Source organism: Mytilus galloprovincialis, chromosome 7 (genome assembly GCF_965363235.1).
Source record: "Mytilus galloprovincialis chromosome 7, xbMytGall1.hap1.1, whole genome shotgun sequence".
Lineage (NCBI taxonomy): Eukaryota > Metazoa > Mollusca > Bivalvia > Mytilida > Mytilidae > Mytilus > Mytilus galloprovincialis.
Genome location: NC_134844.1, coordinates 70,935,328 through 70,961,156, shown reverse-complemented (window position 1 = coordinate 70,961,156; position 25,829 = coordinate 70,935,328). Strand labels below are relative to the sequence as shown.

Sequence of the window (25,829 nt, the reverse complement as noted above, 5' to 3'; positions counted from 1 at the left end):
CATCAATTGTTGGAAATGAACTTCAAAAGGAATTTCCGCAGGTTTTGGACATTCACTTTAAATATCCTTTAAATGAGCTGGTAAATCTTTGAAATATAAACATAAACCGTTAGGCTCCGTTTTGAAATTGTCATCATCTTCATCATAATCTTTAAAAGAAACATCAGATTCAACATATCCAGAGGTCGCACCCACATATCTTGCTGCAACAGTACCACTCACTGCTTTCGGTGTGATGTAACCGTCATTCAGATATGGACCCTTCATACCTACAAAAAAATATTATAAGGATTAAACACACTTTCAAAGGAATCTTTTTGTATACAAACAGGACCAATTCTTTTACAAAAGTCCGTAGGAAAAAAACCCACTACGAAAACATCGTATCATTCATATGAATGATATGTATACGTAATATTTAATTTAGAGATGAACACGAAGTTAATATAAATATGTTTTATGTCGAGCCAGGTTGGGTTTATTATCGCAACCATGTTGTTTACATTAATTTGGTTTCAGAAAGTAGATCGGTCAACGTTGTCTATCGAAAACAAACTATCCTCGAGAGTCACTACCGGAAGCTCTCTCGACCAACCATATAAAGGTATTCCCTCATATTCAAATCAAATAAGAGTTACATGCCTAAATATAAAAAAGTTGTATTTTCTAATTTACAAAATGTAACTCATTTGCAGTACTATGCAAAGCAATTCGTAGTAATGTGTTTGAAATGTAGATAGGGATAATAATAAAACGTAGGTTGGGGGAAAATAAACATCTCTAATATGGCAATAACTAAAAACCCGGAAAAGTAACGGTGACATGTGAATCTTTAATTAAAAGTCAATCCCATTGGTTTATGTTTGATATTTGGCTTCAGTAGCACACTTGGTTACATAATTTCATTGATTTTAAAGTCATTTATCTTAATTTAACAACTGAAGTTTCACACTAATACACTGGATTAATCATTATTGGTAAAACTTATTTTCGTAGATTTCGATATAGGTAAACTACAAATTTCCATATTAAACGAATTAAAATTTTCTATGGCGTGTTTGTAGAATTTTATAACAACGAAATAATCATATTTTCCCTTATTTTATGCTGTATAAGCTAAAGGCTCACAATAACTCGTCTTGGACCGCACCGCTCAATTACTTTATATGTTGAACAATGCTAAATCAAATAATGAGGATTTTCGCAGAAAAATGAAGATTGGTAAGGTTCTTTAAAACAAGTAATTAATCGTGTTAATATGTGATATTTGTTAATCAGAACTTCTATACGCAAGATAGTACAACCTAACACTTTGTCGGAGCTAAAATTTACACTGAGCACGATATATGTTTATGCAAATGAAATGCATAACAAATGTCACCAACAAATAAGGTATTTCCTATGACATAGTATGACAATTTACCTATTGGAACATTGCAAAAATAAGACAATATATAATGGTAAAAGACTATTCAATTCCCAAAAATAACGGGTATAAAAGCATAAACAGATGGTAAGCAGAAACTGTCGCCTACAAAAAAGTCGAACGATGTTCTCAATAAAACCAGTATACTAACATGACTAATGCAAGCATGTATGCATGGTTCCTATTTCACCAGTAGTTTCACATGTACAAGATGTAACAAGTTAACGGCTCATGAAAGCAAAGTAACAAGGATAACCAACCAATTAGCTAAAGATGAATCAATAGTATATATTTTTTTTTCAATTAGCAAACCTTACAACAATTTGAGCTTAAAGAAAACATAACTTAATAGATAAAGATATACATAAATTAATTAATTAATTAATTGATCAATCAAATAAATTAATGTACGAAGTAAATGGAAATATGCAAATGATCAATGATAAAAAATATCACGTCTATAGAAAAACACTTAGCAATCGTATTACAATTTAGACTAGAAATTAATAACGCCATGTTTGACAAGAATTATGATTAATAAATATTGTGCACATAATTGAACTGAACAAAACAGTACACGCTGTTCCCATTTTTATAATACAATCAGCCAATCATTGTTAATATAACAGGTTTACAAAATAAATCTTATTAATTTGCACTTGTATAAAAAAAAGTCTCCTGGTACTTATTTTTCCATTTTGAGTGAAAATTGCAGTTCATTTCCTGTTCTCTTCACGGTCCGTGAATAAGACCTGTCTTCTTTTTTTTTTACTCAGGGACAACTTTTATTAATTTAAACAACGTTACCATAAAGTGCCGGTTGTAGGATAAAAAAAACCAATACATGTACATTGTCGAAAATATACTATTTATTTTTACTCACTTAGCTACAAAAGAAATACAACATCATCTTATTTCTTAAAAAGTTTTTTTTCATGAACGTCTTGCGAATCAAATGGGTACTCAAGACACCTGGTTCCTCTTGTTGGAAGGCAAAATCAAATACATAGCATTGAAATCGAATTTTTCATATCTAGGTTCGGCTCTTTATGTCGGTAGTAAAAAAAATCAGTGTGATTTGAAGTTTTTGTGTATCATGTGCATAGCAAATGACCACACAAGCATTAACGTTTTCAATCCCTAAACTTGATGTGTGGATCTTCAGACAGAATAGCGAAAAATGTTGTTTGCTATATCTGTGTATGAGTCAGAATAAAGCAATACCCTATTGCAGTAGTCGCAACCCTTGAAACAAAATTGTTCAATTTGAGATTATTTCTTGTTTGATGAAAATAAAGTAAGGTTAAAACAGTAGTCGAAAGTATAACATTTACCTAAAAAGTCCGCTGATACGGGACCAGAAGATCCTTTGTTCAATATATCTTTTTCATCAAATGATACTTTTTCCTCGTCTAGTATCACTACAGCTGCGTCTACACTGGTTCCCCCTGCATTATTGAAGTCAAATGCCTCATTGAACACATACCCACTTTCTAAGCTTGAGTTTGGATTACATCTGTCTTTACAAAAGACTTTGGTTTTGGACTTATGAAGTTCCCTTTTGTTTCCAGCAATAAGTCTATTCTTGTTATGGACAACATGAGCACATGTCAAGAATGCATTGTAGCCATGCATTTGTACAAAACCACCTAAAGTTCCAGCCGAACCAGGTACACCAATAGTATCACCGATTTTTATTTTTGCCATGAATCTAACATGTCCTTCAGCAATACAAGTTTCTAGGCCATTGATCATTTTCGGAAAATGCTTTTCGCCCATTGGAATAATTCCTTTTATTTGACCCCATAGCTGTATGATAGTCCTCCTGAAAGGGTGGACACGTATCATTGTCATTTTACTATGTTGTTTAAACAACATTTCTGCTATCTTGCCTGATATGGTTACCGGTGTTTGTATTATGTTGTCCATAAACGAGGATACATCTGTCTTTTCCTCGTGGTATTGGACTTTGTTATGCTCCCCGTTTACTTCTGAGTAGCTTTGTTGTATGGGAATTCCATAAAAAGCGTCCGGTATTGCATTTGAAAACAGGTCGACCTCAACAATAATGACTGGTTCTGTGGAACAAATTCTAGAATGATTTTTTCTACAATGTTTCTCGCATAGACAACGAAACCCAGGCCAAATGTCGATGAAACTATTTACCACCTCTATCGGTATATCTTTGCAAAATTGTCTTGTAATGTTCCATCCTATTGCCTTTGAAATAGCGTTTCTGTTGTCTTTTAGTGACTCATAAAGAAAATCGATCAGCTCAGTAGGTGCAATATGTCTTGCTAGTTGGAATCGAACTGCCAAATCCAGATTTTTTTTTATGCAATCTGACATCGGTAAACTATTACTACATATGATTTGCTGATATATCCTTTCAAATGCAGTTATGGAATCCTCATTCGTTTTGTACTCAGTCGTTAACTTTGTTTGATCTATAATACATAGGAACTGCATGGATATTTACTTCAAATAAATGCTAAAACTGGGTATCACAGTACTAAAGATACACTACTAATTCCAAAATATTAGTCAGAAGTTTGTCAATATTACATCAAGTATTTTTATATTCCTTCTTTGTGCTTTAATGTAAGAGTTTTTTTTATTAACACTACTGTTAATATTTACTATTTGTTTTGCGATGTACACACACTATTACGCAACATTAACAAATGTTTTAATATTAGGGTGGATGTCTTACTTAATATCCATAGATTTTTTTATATTTTTTTTCAAAAATTTAGTTTTTATCATGCTTTTTCTTAAATATGATAAAAACGTATGGGTCATAGGACTTTTTTTCACGCTACAGGTTGACAAAATTGTCAGATTTTGTATAGATAATGCATGGAAAATCCCTTTTTTATGATAAAAAGAAAACTACATCATAGAATTTTAAGATAAAATATGAGAAGATAGCACTCATAACATGCTTTCAGATAAGAAAAAGAAAATAAATGGTTCACCAGTCTTGTTTTCTTACTACATATTAAAATAGGTAAATTCACAACACTGTATATTATAAAAAAAAACTTTATCTGAGTTATCTCCCCTACTATTTGAATTATCTCCCCTACTTGATGAATTATCTCCCTTTATTTTTCAAAGTCGAAAAAAAATTTATTAAACAAAACTGTTGTGTTTTATATAAAATACAACCGTAGATATGATTAAATACATATTTTTTTTATATTAACATGAGAAGTCGTTTAAATAAATTACATACTACTCTCAAAATTGCACATTTCATTAAAGAACTACACCAATTGTTATCTGTGACTTCAAAATCCAAGATTGAGGAAGTCATCCCAGCCACCTTGAGTTGTCGGTCGCTTTTGCATTATGATATGTTTTTTTTTAAGCAATTATAAAGAAAGTAACACGCGTTTGTACTTTAAAAATACATGACACATGATGCTACGAAATACCTTTAGATTGTATAGTGCTGGACAATGCTTTAAACTTTTTTGGAATGTTGACGTCATTAATCAGATGCAAGCAGTAGTTGTCACAGGTAATATTCAACTTGTAAAACCAGTCTATAAATATATGAAGAGGTCTATTTGTGAGACAAAAAAAAAATAACGGGCAGATTCATATGTATTAACAGGGATAGGATAATTAAACATGTAATGGTAATTAAGTGTAATGCATTACAATTTTCTATGTAATTTAATGTCATGTGTAATTGAGCTATTTTTGAATCACATGTAATGGTAATTTAACTAATTACATTGAATGTATATAATGCTAAATTACTGTTTAATTACATTTCAATTCTATGTACTATTTTGTAGTTGATAATCAATTATGTTTAATTTAAATTAATTTCACAAATATTATATTATTTCACAAGCATTGAAATTTCAGGAACAGTCTTTTTTTAATACACAAAACTTATAATTAATTATACGGAAAAGGTTATCTATCAAAATTCACGTAGAAAAAATCCAGTCTATATTCTGGGATTCGAACACAAGACCTTTAGCATATCTAGCCACGACACATACCACTACACCAGGCCGACTAGATACGAACTATCAGTAATTTAACATACTTAAAAAAAGCAAGATATTTTATTAAATGGGGCGAGTTGGCATTCAGTGGGGTTTAAACCCTTTTCGTTAATAAGGGAGTTGTAATACTAATTGTTCCATTTGATTTTACACTTTTTTAAAAGTGGGGCGAGTCGGTAAGCCGATTTTTTTTTATAATGTGGCGATATAGTCTGGGCCGATTGGCCAGTGAAGCGAGTTGACATATATAAATCCTGTTTGATATCTACTCATCGTGTTCGTTGGTTCATTAAGGGTATACATCATATAGTAATATATAAAGTATATTATAACGGTTAATTGGCGTTCTAAACTAGATTTTATGAGTTGTTAATGGTTTTCGTCTAATCTAAAACAGCTTGGATGTTAAATAGTTCGGACTTGGTGTGTCAGTGTTAGATACCCTCTGGCCTCCGGTCATCGGGGTGATTTTACACTGACACACCTCGTCCTCGTGGGATAACTATTAATGTCATCCAACTTTGTGACTCACATGAAGATTATAATTTTTACTTTTATCACACGAAATTCACTAATTAATGTGTTTCACCCTTGCACAATCACAATAGGTATGTAGAAATAAAAATTATCAGCTGTAAAAAACAAATGTCAATTAATTATAATAATATTAATTTGTAAAGTTAAAATAAAATGAAGTTTGTAATTTCTTTATTTATATTACAGAGAAAGCACAACAGATCCAAATTATAGGATAAGAGAAAAGAATTAGTAAACAACCTCAATTGACAACCTTAATTAAAGGAAATTCAAAATATGGTATCTCTGACTAAATACAGTAACACTTAACCGATGTTATTGTGATGTTTATTGTCAGTAATCTGTTACCTTTGTCAACAGTTGAAAATGAAAACTTCAGAAACTGAATGATAATACCTGACCCAAAATACCAGTTACAAAGGAGAACACACTTTATATCCAAATTGGAATATGATAAATCTTATTCTTAAAAATAGAAATAATGTTAAAGAACTACACAAGAAAGCTGAACGTGTGTGCTTGACAATAGACTTATGATCCAGTAGGCAAATATGTGTGTGTTCTTTTAAAGGAATTACTGGACATGTATTTCTTGACTGGACTATGAAGTCAGTCATGATATGTTGCAAGATGTTTAAGGGGTGGCATACATCTGAAAACATACGACAGATATATGAAGAAGTGATTTCTTCCTTCGGAATTGGTGGAACAATAGCAACAATTGTGACCGACAGTACTGTAAATCTGATGAAGACCTTTGCACTTCCAGGCTTTCAGTCTGCCCCCGCCCCCCTGAAAAAGGGGAGGACATAGATAGTGATGATGATAGTGATGAGGAAATAAAAGATAACTGTGAGGATGACATATTTATCAATGATTGTCTGCCTAATCACTGAAGGTGCTATGCACATAGCTTACATTTGGTAGTTAAAAATGGTTTAAAAGATTGTAGCCCACATTAGTACGGCGGCTCTGCTACAGGCATGAAATTTGGCATAGACCTTGCTCAACTGTTATTCTTTTATTTCAGATAGGGAGGCATTTGGGAAAAAAATCTTAAATCCGGTAAAATCCACAATGGCGGATATCATACTTAAAGCAGCCCAATATCGATGGCTAGTATGTGAAAAGGGTGTTTTTATCATGTTATTGTCAAAATATATGATACAAACCCTAGTTATGTACTGCTTTTGGATATTTTATATAGATTTGATGTTTTCAAAAACCCTACTTTCGGTAATATTCCAACATGGCGGACATGGTACTGAAATAAGCTAATTTTTAGGGATGGCAATTGAAATGTGTTTTAAAGTATTGCTTCTATCATTCCATTGTACAGGAACCTTTCTTTGGTGCTACTCATAATTACAATATATAAGACATATGTCTTTTAAACCCCTGCTTCCGATAATATCCAATATGGCAGATTTAAAGTTCGTTCTTATGTTGTACTGTTATAACACTGTCCCAGGTAAGGGAGAGGGTTGGGATCCCGCTAACATGTTTATGCCCGCCACATTATTTATGTATGTGACAGTCCCAAGTTAGGAGCCTGAAATTCAGTGGTTGTCGTTTGTTTATGCGTTACATATTTGTTTTTCGTTCCTTTTTTTATACAAATAAGGCCGTTAGTTTTCTCGTTTGATTTGTTTTACACTGTCATATCGGGGCCTTTTATATCTGACTATGACATGGTATGGGCTTTGCTCATTGTTGAAGGCCGTACGGTGACCTATAGTTGTTAATGCCTGTGTCATTTTGTTCTCTTGTGGACAGTTGTATCATTGGCAATCATACCGCATCTTTTTTTTTAGAAATATCAATCTTTTTTTTTAGAAATATCAATCTTTTTTTTAATATTATTTTTTTTCAAAATGTAAAGAAAATGTTTTTTTTTGTGCTGGTCATTAAACTTTTGGTTTAAAATTATCATCAAAACCACTAATTCTATTCAACTGTAAATGTTTAAATACAAAGTTAACACTTCAGATAAAAAAACCAATATGGCGTAAATTTCAAAGATGAGTCCTCGATCCATATCTTCAAAGTAGAGTTTTGGATAGATACCTCTTGAATACTAATTTATGGCCGCAAATACATGTTTATTCACAATAGGAAAGCTGATTTTCCACGTTTACAAAGACCGCGATATTGTTTCTTACATCCAATATACAAGCGCCTGATAAGATGAAGAAGCCTAACAAAGAGTTGTCCAAAAGGGTTCCCATGGCTTATATTGTTCCCTTCGCCATTCATAAGCGTCTTGACTAGTAAGCCTTGAAACCAATTTCAAGCGTGTTACTCATTCACACCCGCCATTGTATATTGCACGTTTTACATGCTGAAAAAGACTAGACCGAGTCGTGGGAATAGCCTCAATAAGTTTGCTTCTTTAACCCCATCTGATAAAATTCGATCTTACAACAAAACCATGTATCGTTTTATCAATGACATTATCAAATCCATATCTTGTGATATTGGCTTATCAATCATCATTCTAAATAAAACAAAAGTCACATCTCCAAACGCCATCCATGCCAACGCAGTCCCTTTTCCAGCAAACGTGTACTTTCTCAATGCCTAGTACATTTGAAAGGTCATGGATAGATATATAGCTAAAGCTTTTCCCACTTCCAAATGCAAGCCAAAGTTTGTATGCCCCTATGTCACGGAATAGCGAAACAGCAATATGAGTATCGACGGTTCTAGTCATGACTCAGATAAATCTGTACCTGTGTTTCACTGCATCAGTCACACGAATCTTGATTCTAGTGTCAGCCTCATCATGTGAACATGGTGCTAAACTTGAAACATCATCATGTATTGGATAACACAAAACATCCTCAGCATTTGTTGCTACAACTACCTTTTCCAATCTGAGCAATCTGCTGTGAATGAAAACTAAAAAGTTCTTTCTTATTGTCGTCATCTTTCCCCTAAAAGTAGCTCTTTCTTCTTGTAGCAGCCTGTAAACTACCGGTATTGTCTATGTACGCATCCGAGAATCTATCCACTGTTGTTACAGTTTCAAGGTGTTTCATAACGCGTATACTGATAGGGTATTATGTCTTTACCTTAAGAAATACCTTAAAGCTGTTACAGGAGTGAATAAAGTCTTTGATGCGTATGGTAGTTGTACCAACAAATGGTCAGAACATTCTATCTTATCCACCACGTGAAAAATTTCAAGTTAAGCACCATCTTCGCATTAAGAAACTGACGCTAGAATCATGGTGCATGTGTCTGATGCAGTGAAACACGAACGAACTCAAACGAGTCATGATTCGAACAGTTTTTACTGATGATGCTGTCATTACTATTTCGCTATTCTGTGACATAGGGGTAGACAAACTATAGAGTGTGTTTGGGAGGGCAAAAAGCTTTGAATTAATATATATCAATGACCTTTCAAATGCACTAGGCAATGACTGATCACACAAACTTATTGTGGTCCATACCTTTACTGGTTGTGATACGGTTCTATGTTCACTTGAAAAGGAAAACGACTGCGTGGGAGACATTGATGGCATTTGAAGATGTGACTTTAACATAAGAAATGATGATTGATCAGCCTAAATCACCGGGTTTAACTGTAAGATCGTACATCTTATCAGATGGGGTTAACATGGTTAACGAAGCAAGACAATAACTGTTGGCGCAAATGGGAAGGCTAATTGAGGCTATTCCTTCAACTTGGTCTCGTCCTTTTAGCATGTTAAACGTTCAATATACTTAGGCAAGTGATCAGGGGGACGAGTATGGATCTTATGCTACCCAGTCCAGGTGCTTATAGATGGTGAAGGGAAAAAGAGGATCACTTTTAAAAAAAACTATTTTTGAAGCCTCATCATTTTGTCAGAAGCTTGTACATTGTGGATGAAAGAAAGGATGCCGTGGTCGTTGTTAATGTGGAAAATCGGGTCTCCCGTGCACTGCTTGGTGAACATGTGCTGGTAATTGTGAATAAACATGTATTTTTGTCCAAATAATTATTTTTGTTTTAATCAATCTATCCAAAACTCTACATAGAAGATATGGATTGAGGACTCATCTTTGATATTTTTAAACAGGAAGTGTCAAATTTGTATTTAAACATTTACAGTTGCATAGAATAAGTGGTTTTGATAACTTAAAGCTAAAGGTTTAAGGACCAGCACAAAAAAAAACAACATTTTCTTTACATTTTGAATAATGTTGAATTCTAAAGAAAATTTGATATTTCTATGTCCACCATTTTGGATATTACCGGAAGTAAGGGTTTTAAAGACAGACGTCTTATCCATTGTATCCACAAGAAGCACTAAAGAAAGGTTCCTGCACAACGTAATGATAGTAGCAATACGTTGAAACACATTTCAAATATCCTCCCTAACAAATAAGCTTATTTTAGAACAATACCGCCATGTTGAATTTTACCGGAAGTAGGGTTTTGAAGACATACAATCTATATTATATATCCAAAAGTAGTACATAACAAAGATTTGTACCAAATATTATGATAGTAGCATGATAATAACACCTTTTCACATACTAACCATCGACATTGGGTTGATTTAGGTATGATTTCCGCCATTTTGGATTTTACATGCCAAATTTCATGCTTGTAGCAGGATGTGCACAATTCTTCTGAAATATGCTTGTAGCCGCCGTACTACTAAAGCATTAAATATTGTTAGCTTTGTTCGCAAGTCTATAAATGCTTCTGAAATTTTGGATGATGTGAACAAACTACAGGCTTTCTATGCAACAAGATCTTGAAGTTTGAATTCTCATTGTAATGCTACAATCAATTATGAGAGTACCTGAAGAAAAACTTAACTCTATAGATTGTAAATATTTATAAGTTGTCCTCTCATGCAAAGAGACTTTGAATGAACTTTGCACAATTCTTGATCCTTTTGTTAAAGCAACTTTACTTGTTCAGAAGGAAATATTTGTTAGTGACAATTTGACATTCCAGTAACTCTTGACCTAAAACATCAAGACAACCGAATTGCAGTGGCTTATAGCTTACACATGGTGTCTACTTTGAGTAATTCAATTGATTCAAGATTATCTCAGTTTGAAAGTGATGAAAAAAAGTGTACAAAATTAAGAAACAATGTAACCTCCAGTTTACAATATATTCTGTAGAAACCCCAAATAAAAATACCCAAGACATATGTTTTACTGCAATGAAATGTAGGATATATTACCTACAACTGTCAAATTAAAGGGAATATTTGTTTCCGACCTATTTTCGTATTCAACCGGATGTTACGTACCATGATTTGGTGGTATTACACCTTTAGTGAAGATTAGTATGACAACAACAAGTTACTGGGTCATTACTTTGAGCCGCATTTTTGGCGTTTACGATAGCATGGTAATAGTTAACAGGAATACACCTCATCGTACCCTGAAACGTAATCATGAGTCTGATCAGTTCAGTCATTTGTCTTGCTCATAAATGTCAAGTTCTAAACGGATCGAACAAATTCATATTTGTTGTCTTTGTAAGACTTTGGTTAGACCTTAACACTCGATACAAGCTCGTACAAACGATACAACTGTATTTCCTGTATCGCAAATTTTACTAGTAACAGGTATTACATCATAAGTATTTTCGTTACCTTTTTCTCTGTCATGGTCTTCTAATATTGAAAAATGTAGCTGTGATAACGATGATGATCTTGACCTGGTATGGATTCTATTCCTAAATTCTCGTTTCCTAAAACAAAAGCACTGCACTGCTGCACATTTTTTTCAATTATGTTAATAAAAAAAGATAATATTTTATTATTTATTCCCGAATTTAACATATGCAGTTAACAAGAATCCAAACCCGTTGTTTTTTTTCTTCTATCTCAATTTGAATCAAATCAAATTCATGAAAACGATACCTCCATTTTGTATAATATAACAAATTTTAGCCGTCATGATCTTTTATTTAAAACAGTTATATTTTGCTCAAGTCTGTACCTAATGATAAGATAAGTTGTTTAAGATACCAAAAACTTCATCTGAGATCATTAAGGTTAAGAAAAACTGTATCATGTTACTACTAAAATATAATTACTAGTTTTAAACAATGTTAAAAGACGCTTTGTAGTTAATTATTTTAAGCTTCATTCCAAATGCATATTGCAGCAAAGTATAAGTTAAGTTATTAATTAAGCAATTGATTTAACATGCTTTTGTTTAAAGGATGTTGAGATTAGGAAGAAATAGACATTGTTATGTATATTAGAAATTCTTACTACTCACAACACTTTCCGTTTACTTTTAGGGTCTTCTGTCTCCATACTATCTGAACCTGAATTCATATTTTAGATTTTGAACAATCAATTGATTGCAAAAAACAGGAATACTTAAATAATATTATAGATTATATAGACAAAATGATTTGACCCTGCGCAAAATACTTTTATTATTTTATTTATTTGTACTATATTTACAAAAACATGTATTCACAGTATATGTAGTCGGTCACTGCAAAAAATTGACATAAGTTACTCTCAAATTGAATAGCCAGAAAAGTAAAAGACAATCACATTCTTACACATATAAATATATATGTTCAGAGTTTTATTAAACTTAGAATGCAACTTAAACATGTTCAGATGAGCATTATACATTAAGTACGACATCTTGGTGACGTTATAAAGACATCAACACATGACACCCGTCATGTAGGAACATATTTGGGGATAAGTCATATTTTAAGAGTAGAGGACGAGTGTGTAGTAACGACAAATGGAAAATATTCGTCGTTATCCCTAAAACAGATATCCATAACGGTCAACCATATAATAGCGGCCGTAAAAGATTCGATGGATGGCTTCAACTTCACTACTTGGAACCCTTGATTCTTAAATGTACACATTTTTATTTATACGAAGATCATTGGCAAATATATGTGTCCGACAAATATCATCATGAAGATCACTCTAATCCTGTAAAGTAAGTAAGGAATATATGCATTAATCATGATCGTTTGGAAGTCTGTGTTGTTCTGCTGTGGTCATTCTGTTGTATTCTTGTCTTTCATGTATGCAACTGTGCTTTTTATGATCCTGCAACAAAGTTGTCGGTGCCATATAGTTTTACCCTTGTCCGTAATTCCGAAATTCCGTAATTTCCGTCATTCCGTCATTCCGCAACAAATTATTATACAGAGTTTTTTTCTAATTGCCTTCAGATATTGGTCTGATTTTTGGTATGTGAGTTAACCATGATGAGTAACAGGTCAAGTTTAAGTTTCGTTCTGCTTCACTAATTTTTGTTGAAATTACGGGCTTTGGACTTTCGTAAATTACGGATTTTTTTTCTATATGCCTCAGATTTTGAGCTGATTTTTTATATGTGAGACTACCATCACATTTGTTATTGAAATTGCAGATTTTTCAACTTTTTTGGACGGGGCCATTCGTATCGCTTTGACACATCTAGTTTATATATGCCATTTGTTTGTTTTTTTGGTTTGCCATTATTCGATATAAGAAGATGTGGTATGAGTGCAAATGAGACAACTCTTCATCTAACTCACAATTAGTAAAAAGTTAGACATATAAGGTAAAAGTATAGCCTTCAATACTGAGTCTTGGCTCAAATCGATCATGAAGCTATAAAGGACCCCTAAAATAACTAGTGTTAACCATTTAAACAGGAAAAACAACGGTTTAATCTATATGAAAACGAGAAACAACGGGAAACACTTATGAACCACATCAATAAACGACAAGCACCGAACAAAAGGTTCCTGACTTAGGACATGTGCAAACAAATGCATCGGGTTTAAACGTTATAATAGGCGCTAACCTTCATTCTAGCCTTAAATAGTGGTGTAAAATTAAAATATATATTTGTTTGTTTAATAGTGACTAAGGTTATATATAACACAATATTGAAAACTTTACTCTTATTTTTGACATTGTAACCTTTAATGTCTATTTGTTTTATTCACACATTCCAATATTATGGAACTTCAAGCAACTGTCATATACGTGAGATGTGTAGCTAGCTACACAGTAGGTATTGTCTACCATTTTGCATAAATATGCTTTTATCAAATCAGGAATATGACATTGCTTTCCATTCTTTTGATGTGTTTACGCTTTTGATTTTGAATTTAATATTAGACTTTCCGACTTGAATTTTCCTTGGAGTTCAGTATTTTTTTTTTTCACTTTTGAGGCGGAAATCTACAGAGCCACGTGATAGATAAAGATACATTATTATTATGTTGTGCTCTAACGCCAATGTTCTAGGTTACATGCTGTTTGAGCGCTCATAAACATATTTAACGCCGCTACATTCTTCAAGTGCCTGTCATAAGTTAGGTCAGTTGTCGTTGGTTCATTTTTTCATATATTTTTTTTCATGAAATATTTTGTTGTAAGTAAGGTAGTTTATTTTCTCAAATCATGTTTTTCATAGTTTTAGGTAGGGGCCTTTTTAAACTGACTATACAGTATAGATTTTCTCATAGTAAAAAGCCGTACAGTTGCTTATGATTGCTAACATAGTTGTGTCATTGTGATTGATACCACATCTCCTTATTTGTATATTTTATAAATGTTCATTACATAAAAAGATAACGAAATTAGAGTGTATTGTTTGGAATACTTAGTTATTCAGAGACTTATTTATCATGATTCATGGGTTGACAATAACTGATCCCAAAAGGTTCGTTTGCCAAGTTTGTACGCATTTTTTAAAATTTGATTCTCTAAAAAGATATAAGAAAATAACTAGCTATATATAACATAATTTCATAAAATTGAAAAATCATACAGTTCTGGTGTTCTGAATATAAATCATTACAGTTAATTTTTTTTTTACATGTAGACATACCTGCATTACATTAAATTGGATGAGTTATCTTCCATTTCATTGATAATTAAAAAAAACAAAAAACAATCAAAATCTTTTGTAATCAAAACCCAAAGTAACGTTATTCTAAAATCAAAGAAAAGGGAATTTTTACAAATGAATTGCATTCATACCTCAAAATTTGTATATATCATGCAAAGTCTAAATCGAATGTTTCTGTTGTTTATTTATCCAAGATGGTGTTAGAGACATGATCTACCTAAAGACGACGAAACATGCTTAACGTAAACTTACGTCGTATCTGTTCAAATATCGTTGTAAATCAACAGCAATTACGATTCATCTTAAAACTTAATTGTGTTTTAAACTGAATTTTGTAGCAACTGATTTACTTATAGTATTTCTACTGGTTATACTTTAAAATACAAATTTCATATTTTCTATTGATCACGCTTAATTACATTCTTGGATGAATTTTCTTTTGTTATTATCATGCATGTCATGTCCACTTTTGCTTGAATTTTCCCTAGCATTTTCATCTACATCACCAATGCATTCATCTCTTTCTGTTTTTCTTGCTAAATAGCCCTCGTTAATCTTGCCATAAGTATTAAGAGTAGATGATGTTGCGTCTCTTAAACCTATTAACATATTAACATTATCAAAACATACTAGTAGTTACCTTCTTTGGAATCTGTGTTTATATGCCTGCATGCATTAAATTATACATTCACCGAACACTTTATTAGAATTACCAATCAAGAGCCTTTAGACAAAACTGATCTATATACTAGTATGTTCTGATAATTTTACTGGTTATTTTTGACACAATAACGTACAAATTATCACGAGTTTCTGTTATTGAGATTTTTCTTAAGTACTCTTGATTTGTTATTTTAAACAAAGACATATTATTTAATTCATTGATGCATAGAATGGATAGAAACACAAACATTTTAGACATTCGTTGACAGAGCAGCAGAAAAACGACACAAAACCCACAATAGAAATTAGTCGTACTTGCATTCTAGTTTTCAAGAACAGAAGCTATTAGTAGTTTCGTAAAATTTGGAAAACGAGTGACAAATATCGCTAATATGAACTCTGAGTTTTAGATAAGTAGTAACAGCAAAAGTACAGTTCCGTATTATGTTTTGTGGGCGCGTATGATGTTGTGTTACGGGTTTATAATGTCATTTTATATGTAATAACTATGATTATGTATATTTTTTTAGCTTAACCCATTCATTATACTTTAATAGGAATTGAGGAAAAAATTCAGACATAATCAATGGTCAGATTTTTTCATAATTCTTTTAGACTGGGCCTCGTTAAACAAAGCAAGAAAATCCCACACCCGCAGGCGGACTTCAGCTGAGCCCTTAACAAAAGTGTGTACTAGTAAAATGAAAATATATGTCACACTTTACTCATATAAATGATTTGAAATTAAAAATAAGAAAACATACAAGACTAACAAAGGCCAGAGGCTCCTGATTTGGAAAAGGCTAAAAAATGCGGCGGGGTAAGATATGTTTAGTGAGATCTCAACCCTCCCCCTATACCTCTAGCCAATGTAGAAAAAACAAACACACAGCAATACGCACAGTAAAACACAGTTCATAAGAAGTCAACAATTAACAAAGGACTACTATCAGTTACTGACATGCCAGCTTCATACCTTAATCAAACTGATTGAAAGATGATGTTTTCGTCATATGAAAATCAAGCACATTCCTCCCAATAGGGGTTAAGTATCATACTATCACAACATATATGAGAGGAACATAACCCGTATCATGCCAACAACTGGTTTTAGAATAAATGTGTTTATTTCCGATGCAAAAACCCTATGAGTGAATCAATGTTAATACCAAAATATGCCATCTTTAATTACCTGACAACAGTAACGTAACTATATTCCTTTTGATAAAACATACCTATTTGAAATAAACATACATCAACCTATTGGTGACACCAGACATGACCTGTTGTCAACCGGAAGAAGCCAATTATCCCCATTCTTTGAAAGAAAAGTACATAGTAAACCGTATATTTTAAGAAAGCCATCGTGTTGCACGGGGTGTGCCTTTATGTAAACGGGAAGTGGTTTATTATCTCCTCTATGTCACACCAAGCAACTATATATATGAGGTCAGATGTCCTTTCATTTTACACCAGAAGTAAACAATTTCAAACCGGAAGTAGCCAATGTTGTGCTATATTTAAAGTGAAAGTAGATTGAAACCATATATTTTTTGACGCAGTGTGTAGTTTGCATGTTTTATCATACCCTAAGAGATTACTTTAAATTGCCATTACATATATTTTGCACTGAAGGACTCAAAGTTTTATATTATGTGTTTTATCTAGTTATGTCATGCCCAACTTCGGTAGTAAAATGTTTCTAGTTAAGCTATAATTCGACTGTCCTGTAAAAATATTATAACGTTGAATTTTACAAAAGGAAATGAATAAATCATGTCAGTCCTTTCAACTGTACACATTGATAAAGCGGTGGTTTTGAAACGATTGTCACATTATCTTAATTTTTTCTTTGTTTAACTGATTATTGGGCATGTATCAGACCTGATCAAAGTCATGGTAATATGTGAAAATAACGATATGTAAAATGTTTTCAGTCATATCTCATTGGCATGATGGGGGCATTTTAGTTAAGCCATTTGTTTCTTTACAAGTATATTCCTATATCGATATGCTATCAAATTTATAAAAGTTATCGTACATATATTATCAGACATAATCTAAAAAGTATTTCAGCTTCAAAGATTTGTCAAAGGCAAAGAAATGAAATAAGTGATTGGAAGAAAAATCATTAAAGCAAGGCATTTGTCAATTATCATAATGCATGTTATGATTAGAATAAACATAAATATGTCATGTATGTTACCCATTGCGAAAAACTTGTCATCGTGTGGATCTTGCTGTAGGTGTCCTTTATTCATTAATTCAATAGCTTTCTCGATTTTCTCGATTTTTTCAAGTTTTTCATCTATCGTTTGTGTTATCTTGTGTGCGTTCAATTCATTACATAGCTGCAAAGTAAAGTTCATTATACTTTAAATATAAATATTTGTCCTGCTTTTACTAAATTTTTATGAGGAAAAAAAAAACACACACAAGAAAAACAGATATGATTTGCTCAATTGCATATCATTTAAACATTCTCTCTTGGAATAATGCTTTTATATATTGAAATAACTGTTCAGTTGTTTTTCAGTTATTGATTTTCCTTTAGTCTGGATTTAAAAGCAATTTCGATTCGCTGTTAACAAATAAAGAAGTATAAGCTATATATAAGATGTGGTATGAGTGCAAATAAGACAACTCTCCAAAGACACAATTTGTGAAAGTTAACCATTATAGGCCAAAGTACGGTCTTCAACAGGGAGCATTGGCTCACACCGAACAGCAAGCTATAAAGGACTACTTAAATGAGGCTTTATTAAAAAAACTCTGCAAAACAGGTATTTGAAGATTGTGAAAATTGAAATGAAAACCTAATTGTATTTGATAATGCTCGTAACAGTCAAGGATAGTTTCAGCCTATATGCTATATTGAACTGACGAGTGTTTGTATAATAATGCAAGGTGTTCGTCTTCTATAACAAAACAAAGAACAAATATCAACAAAACAAAAAATCAGAACAAAATTATTTGAAAATGCTTTTCGACTTAATTGAAGTTGTATTGCTGTTTGTCTTTTCTGTTAAAACTTTCTATCTATTTGTAATAGTTATAACGATATATTTAGCAGTAAAAAATAAAACTATGTCAACATCGTAGAACCAATAGCTCAGGTAAGTTTGTGATAAATATTGAAGACAGTTCTTTATCCAATCTTTAACTTTGTATTGCTGATCATTTTCTTTGTCTATATCCTATTGTTATACATTAAAGGCAAGCTACATTTGTAGCTTAAAAACTGAAATCTTCATTTAACGACAATAACTCTAATGAATTTAATTGACACCTTTAGTGATTTGATATTTTTTAAAGATCCTTGTATTGCTGATCATTTATACAGGCAAAATGTAGTTTCTCTTAATAGATTTGGAAGTCAATTAATAAAATTCTGAAAAATTGGTCAAACATCGGTATTCGTGATAGTTTGGTTCAATTGAAATTAAGTTGATCTTGACATTCTTAGAATTATTTTTTTCAATCCATTAGGGATTGAAGATATTTGATTATCACGTTATACAACAGTTTGATGTCTCGCTGAACGTTTATTCAAATAAATGAATGCATTATCCTTCACAATTTAAAATGCATGTTAGAGGTTTAAACCACTGTTGAAATTATGATAGAGCATGATATGATAAAGTAAAATCACAAAAATACTGAACTTAGAGGAAAATCAATTCGGAGAGTCCATAATCACATGGCAAAATCGAATAACAAAACGCATCAAAAACGAATGGACAAGAACTGTCATATTCCTGACTTGGTACAGGCATTTTCAAATGTAGAAAAATGGTGGATTAAACCTGCTTTTATAGCGCTAACCCTCTCACTTTGATGCCGGTCTCATCAAATTCCGTTATATTAACATTGATAGTAGTTTCAGTTATTCATACCGTCTTATAATGGCTCATAAAATCTTCGTGTTGTTTCTCTAACATCATGAACATCTCTTGAGGGTCTTTTGAAGAATATCGTATACGTGAAATTTCAGCTCGGAACATTTCTTTACACACTTCCCCTATTTCACAAGCAAATCCTAAAGTGGTGGTCTCCAGAGTTTTCCAGTGTTCTTGAAAGAGTTCTTTTGTAATCTGGCTTGGACGATGTGCGAGGTAATTACGTATTTCTTTGACATTTTTAAGCCAGATGAAATTCATTCTGGACGGACAACAATGTTGGATAATGAGATTGAAAGTGTTAAAGTCTAAATCAGTAACTTTTATTGAACATTTTGCAGAATATTTACAGAGACAAAATTGAATGATTCTAGATCCTGTCAATTGTTCATGATCTGGTTGTGGTAAACCAGAATTATCATACAACATTTCGAATTGTCTAGAAAGCAAAACCCCTGTTTTCATCGCCGAGGCCAAAGATACATTTATGCATTTACAACACCGTGTTGTTGGAAAATGTTGGTGAAACAAGATATGCTTATTGTTTTCATCATTTAAAAAAGATTCAAATTCAGAATTGTCCAGTATTTTAACTTCGAAAAAATGTTGCATAACTTTAATCGCTGGACCTTCAATGAACTGCGAAAGCTGTATATAATACTGGTTTTCTTGTATGCTAGACATGATGATTGGTTATGATAAATCTACAATAAAAAAATAACCTTTTCTCACTCGATAGACATTGTGGATGTTGTTTTATGAAAATCTACACGTTATACTCCTTTAAAATTGTTTCATGTCTAATTGCCAAATATAAGAAAAGAATGAGAATTTCAATAAAAGTGTTGTTCCTTGGTTTTGAAATACTTAGTTGAACAACATGACAGTATGCCTATATTTCGTTTTACTGATTAAAAAAATATGTCTAACTACAAGTATTATGTTGTTGTTTAATAATTAGTTCAGATTTAATGTTTCTTTCCCATTAGTTTATGAATGTTCAGTCATAACTATTAAATGTTGTTCTTATCTCATTACGTTAAATGTATAACGACTTCCTTGTCACCAGGAAAATAGATCATTTGCCGCCTTTCTCATGACATATTTCTTGTTGATAAAAAATATTCAAATGACAAAAAAAAAAATAATTTGCGGACTATCCAAAACACGCTAAAAATAATGGTTCTCTGTATACAAATTAGACACATTGGTAGCCTTCAGCTGTTGTCTCTTTGACACATTCCCCATTTCCATTCTCAATTTTATCCAATTTTATCTATATAAAGGAAAGCTTCGCATGTTTATCAAACGTTACTTTAAAAGCTATATTTTAACTCTCGTAAAATAGTAAATTGACCATGCAATATGTCAAGATTCAAGTCTTCCCAGTCCTGTGTAAATATATTACAACGGGGTAATCAAACAGCACATACACGTTAACACTGTTTCAATGTTTAAAGTAAGAATCAACAATACGATACGTAATTCAACTCTTGACCTAGTTACCAATTTAAACATGTTAAACTCGAAAACGAAAAAGTTGAGATCTTGATTAAGTTTTGAAAGATCGTAAGCCCATTTCTTTTCAATTTCGTAACACTGGGTAACTTTGCTACAGAACTACGATTCAAGTAAAAACAAACCTATCTACCTTTAAAATTTATCTAGATAGTCATTCGTGTAAAATTAGTACAGTTAAATAAACAAAACTGGTAGTTTCATAAGACAAAGTGAAAATCGATATCTTATTGTGTGTACTTACGTAATTTTGTGTGCTAATCATGAAAATACATCACCCACCTTGTGAACTGCTAAATAAAAATATTCATGGTCAAAACCCAAACGATCTTAAACTCAAAATGGCGACAGTTTCGTTATTTTAGGAAAGTCGTAACTTTTATCTTCTATTTCGTTAAAATTGCATACCATACTTTTTTCAATTAACTTACTTATCATATATGTGTAGTTGATACATCTGTTTCATTCAAACTGAATATTTGTTTCTTTAACAATATTTTTTCGTTTAATGTTTTAAATCTGATAATAAAACAACCCTTCTGTTACCTCTGACATATTTTTAAAATGACGTTTTCGCATTACATTTCAAAATTATTGAACTAATTCAACAGCCCTAATCTGTAATGATAAAAAAGATATGTTTTCATTGAAAAGTTTCAGAATAATAAGAGAAGGTTTATGGTCAAATTTAATTTGTTTCTTTGAGTGGATGTTCGTTTCTATTGTGCGCATTTATTTATGTTTATAGATAGTTTTTAGGCCACACCAATTTGGTTCCTTGTTCGACGGACCCGCCCGCACCTATTTTTTTCAAAACAGGTTTTTTCAATTTTTTTTCATATTTCCGCTTCCCGCATCCGGAAATGTAATCATGTCCATTTCCCGCACCGTTTTCTTTTTAAATATTATAAAAAGATATCAACATTTGTTTTTAAAATCACAGTCTAACCTGTAAATAACGATTTTAAACATAAAAGCACCCCACCACACTTTGTAAATATCTGTGAGAATATTTGTTTCAGCATGAAACCTATTTATCCAAAGCGGGAGTGCTCCGATATTAATTTATAACCGCGGAAATACCTGTAAAGAACAAAAAATTGGTTACTTTCCCCCTTACTTATATTCCCTATGAAACAATGGTTGTTGTTAGAATAAAGTACAAAGAACTTCTGAAGAATTTGCCTTCAACTGCAATTATATTGTATGCTGGCGAAACAAAACTATCCATAGCCGCTTCATGTTTATGCACCTGTCCTGATTGATTGAGGGGCCTGTCGTTCAGCAGTTATCGTTTGTTGATGTTGTATATTGGTATTTTCCCGTTTGGATATACATGATATATAAATTAGATCGTTGGTTTTCCTGTTCGAATTGTGTACGCTAATAATTTTGGGGTCCTTTATAGCCTGCTGTTTGGTCTGTATCAAAGCCCTGTGTAAAAGGCCGTACTTTGACCTGTGTTTGTTATTATCTGGTTGAGAACAACCCTCCCTCAGACAAGGGGTCATTTTACTGATGTAGAAAAGAAAATAGAAATACCAAGGATTTGTATAGTTCTTCTATACAAAACCTTTAAAAACTTAGAATTTTGTACTCAAAAAGAGGAGAGACATCATATTATTTTGAATAATATTAAACTGTTAAAGTAAATGTGTTAACATGGGTAAAGTCCAGGAATATTACAAAATTCTTGGATATGTTTTGACCATTTAATACCAGATAGATATATAGTTTTTTGAGAAAATATGAGCCCTTTTGTACAAACAAATATATTATAACTTATATTGATCCCTCATAAAACATGTAAAAGGGATATTTATAACATTAAGGGGTTGTCCCCAAACTGATTATGACTTGGAAGGAGAATTGTCTCATTGTCAGTCACACATACATAACCAGATTTAATTATTTCTTGGTGAACAGGGAAAAAATACTTCAGAAATTAAAGAAATGTCAAAGTACAAGTGATAAATCAAGCTTTAATATTGTCAAAACCTACTATTTTATGTTTACAAAAAAAATTATAATCGCTCTCCTTTACTTTTCAAGCTTCGCCTCAAAAATTTGCAAATTATATATTTTTTTATTAAAATTTTCAAATCGCTCGCTCGCCCCAAATTTTGGAGTCCAAAAATCCGTAGAACAAAAAATTAAATTGGTGTGGCCTTACCTGTGTATGTAACCTTTTAGTGTTTGTGTGTTCTGTTTTTAGATATGATATAAATAGGATGCGACTGTGTGTAATCGTTCGTTAATTTTAAGCTTCGGTAACTGGGTTAAAATGAACGTAATATTAGAAATTCACTACGGACGAGATCTTGAACGGTGGACCTTAAATCCTATGACAGCTAGCCAGATTCCGGGAGATTTACCATTTTTGACTTTTATATTTATTTTGTTCCGCTCCCTTGCATTGGAGGTTTTTTTTTCTTTTTGCGGGAAGAAGAGAACATATACAATTACATAGACAAATAGAAAAGCGAAAATGACAGAAATTTAAGTAAAATCTGTATCTGATGTACATCAAACAATACAAAATTATGAAATAGAGAATCATGCTAAATTCCGAGTGTTTAAAAAGGATAGTAACTTCGGAAATGACAGAAAAGGTACATGATCTACTTTGAAAAAGGGGGGGGGGTATTTCACAAGAAAATACGTGAACTTCAGTTAAAGTTTTCCAAGAAACATTGTCCTTAATTCCTTTTACAAACATGGCTCTTGGCTAAAGGACAAGGGCATAAAAATGCAGTACATTGCCTACAAATTATAACATCAAACTAAAGTGACATTTGTTGACATTTTTTGATGATTTAGAAAACAGGATTGAAATATCTGCATCCAAATAAATATTCTACTACATGTTCATTCAAGCTCTTTTTTGTTTTGTAGATTTGTCTCTTCTAGTGAAAAAAATACGGTTTCCAGATCCTCAGTCAGATTCAGTTCCTGTCATTCCTTGTGATGAAATTCCTTTTGTAGTGGTAGGAAGGAAGCTGTTAGAATGTCACCAGGGCATTGACAGGGATGGCCACCGAAAGGAAAAACGCAAGATTGAGAAGCAGCAAAATGTAATTATTAATAAGATATATGTAAACAGATCGTTAGTACCGATTTTTGGAGTGTACATTTAACTAAATAAAGTCTTCATTCAAGTTGAATCACATCGTCCTATATTCTATACATGAACAGAATGATTAATAGCTGATTTATATAAGTTAAAGATAAGGCCTTGATCTAAATAAGATTGGAGTTGATTGACTACTATTTTTTAGTCATATAGCGATTGTTATTTTATGATTTTAATTAACAATATTCTATATTTATAACAGACAATACTGTGGCTATTTATGCATTTATGAATCGTCTATAAGCTTTTTATTAACAATAATAAATATATTAATAATACTTGGTAAAAAATTACACATTAATTTCATCTTTTTCAATACATAAAATTGGGAATGGGAATGTGTCAAAGAGACAACAACCTGATGCATGTATACATGCACATTTTATGCCTGCATGCATGTGTTTTTTTCATGATGTGTTTGACAATTTACAATACTTTTCTTATTGTTCATAATGGACTTTGAATGCAAAGATCTCATTTGTTTACTTGTAATGATTGTCATCACATTGAAAACAATGATTTTTACACATTAATTCTTTTTTTCATTATCACTACAGGGAGATCATGACTTTAGAAGAAATAGGAGACTGGTTCAGCCAACCAAGAAGAAAAATTGTCCAGCAAAACTAAGAATTAGACATGTTAAAAGTTTCCAGATTCCAAGGTTTACTCATGAAATACATAATAAGTTACAGCTAGTTTTTTTTGCAGAATAATTGATGTTTTGTTACATTTGAATATTATTCGTTTATGTAATTATTTATAATGTATACCGGGTATATATATTTTATATATACACCAGATATACATGACACAAGATGTGAAAGTTTTTAAACACATATGAGATTCTTATATGACGTTATTCTTAAGCTTTGGGTACAAAGCCATGTTCTAATTCAAATAGAACATGGGCTGCACGGGATTGACGTCACAATTGAAATTGCAACGTCAGGTGAATTTTGAACAACGCCAGAGATCAAAATGGACATTTTTGTTGGTGTTGCTCGCTAGGAAATTAAATAAAAACATTCTAAAAGTAAGTTTAAATGTTTCTGTTTTTTTTTTTTTATTGATAAACTGCTGATTTTCTATAACGTTTTTGGTTCATGAAATCAAAATGGCGACATTTCGAGCGTCTACTATAGGTCCGCTTCGAAGAGAAAAAGTTCAAATATTCCTATTAGAATCGAAATAACTCTATCCTGCCATGCTCTATGCTCATTTTAACATGGGTAGGCATTATATTTGTAAACATTTAATACCTCGCTGACGCTCGGTATTAAGATATTAACAAATATAATGCCTACCCATGTTAAAATGAGCATAGAGCATGGCAGGATAGAATTATTTCTCAATTATGCCATGTCAGTCACTTTTATTGTGCTTTAAGCATAGTTAAATTTAATTACTATATAATATACCTGAAATAAAAAAAACTTATGAATTATGAATAAGTAAAAAACTATTTAGATTGTTTCAGATATATATATTTATATATTATGTATTATATACCATATATACAGTGTATATGCATATAGAAGGAATTTTATTTGTTTCATATTCTATTATAAATAAAATGCCCTTTATAGATAAAATATTGTCGGCTCTCTGGCTAATATCATGATCTAAGGCTGTTACGGAGTCTGATATGAAAAATGACATGTTATGTTTTTTTATCATTTACTTCAGCAGAAGACACCATTGACACAGACAACAACTAATTTTTCCCCTTTGTTTGAAATTTGTGATTGTTTTTGCATGTTTTATCT

General features: G+C 31.9%; 1 long non-coding RNA gene across 1 annotated transcript; it reads left to right on the top strand.

Annotated features, from left to right (window-relative positions):
* The first annotated feature begins 23,826 nt into the window (after window positions 1-23,826).
* On the top strand, window positions 23,827-25,100 carry LOC143081926 (uncharacterized). Its single transcript, XR_012980162.1, has 2 exons — window positions 23,827-24,001; window positions 24,618-25,100. It is a non-coding gene; the product is annotated as an uncharacterized LOC143081926 (long non-coding RNA).
* Window positions 25,101-25,829: the final 729 nt, after the last annotated feature.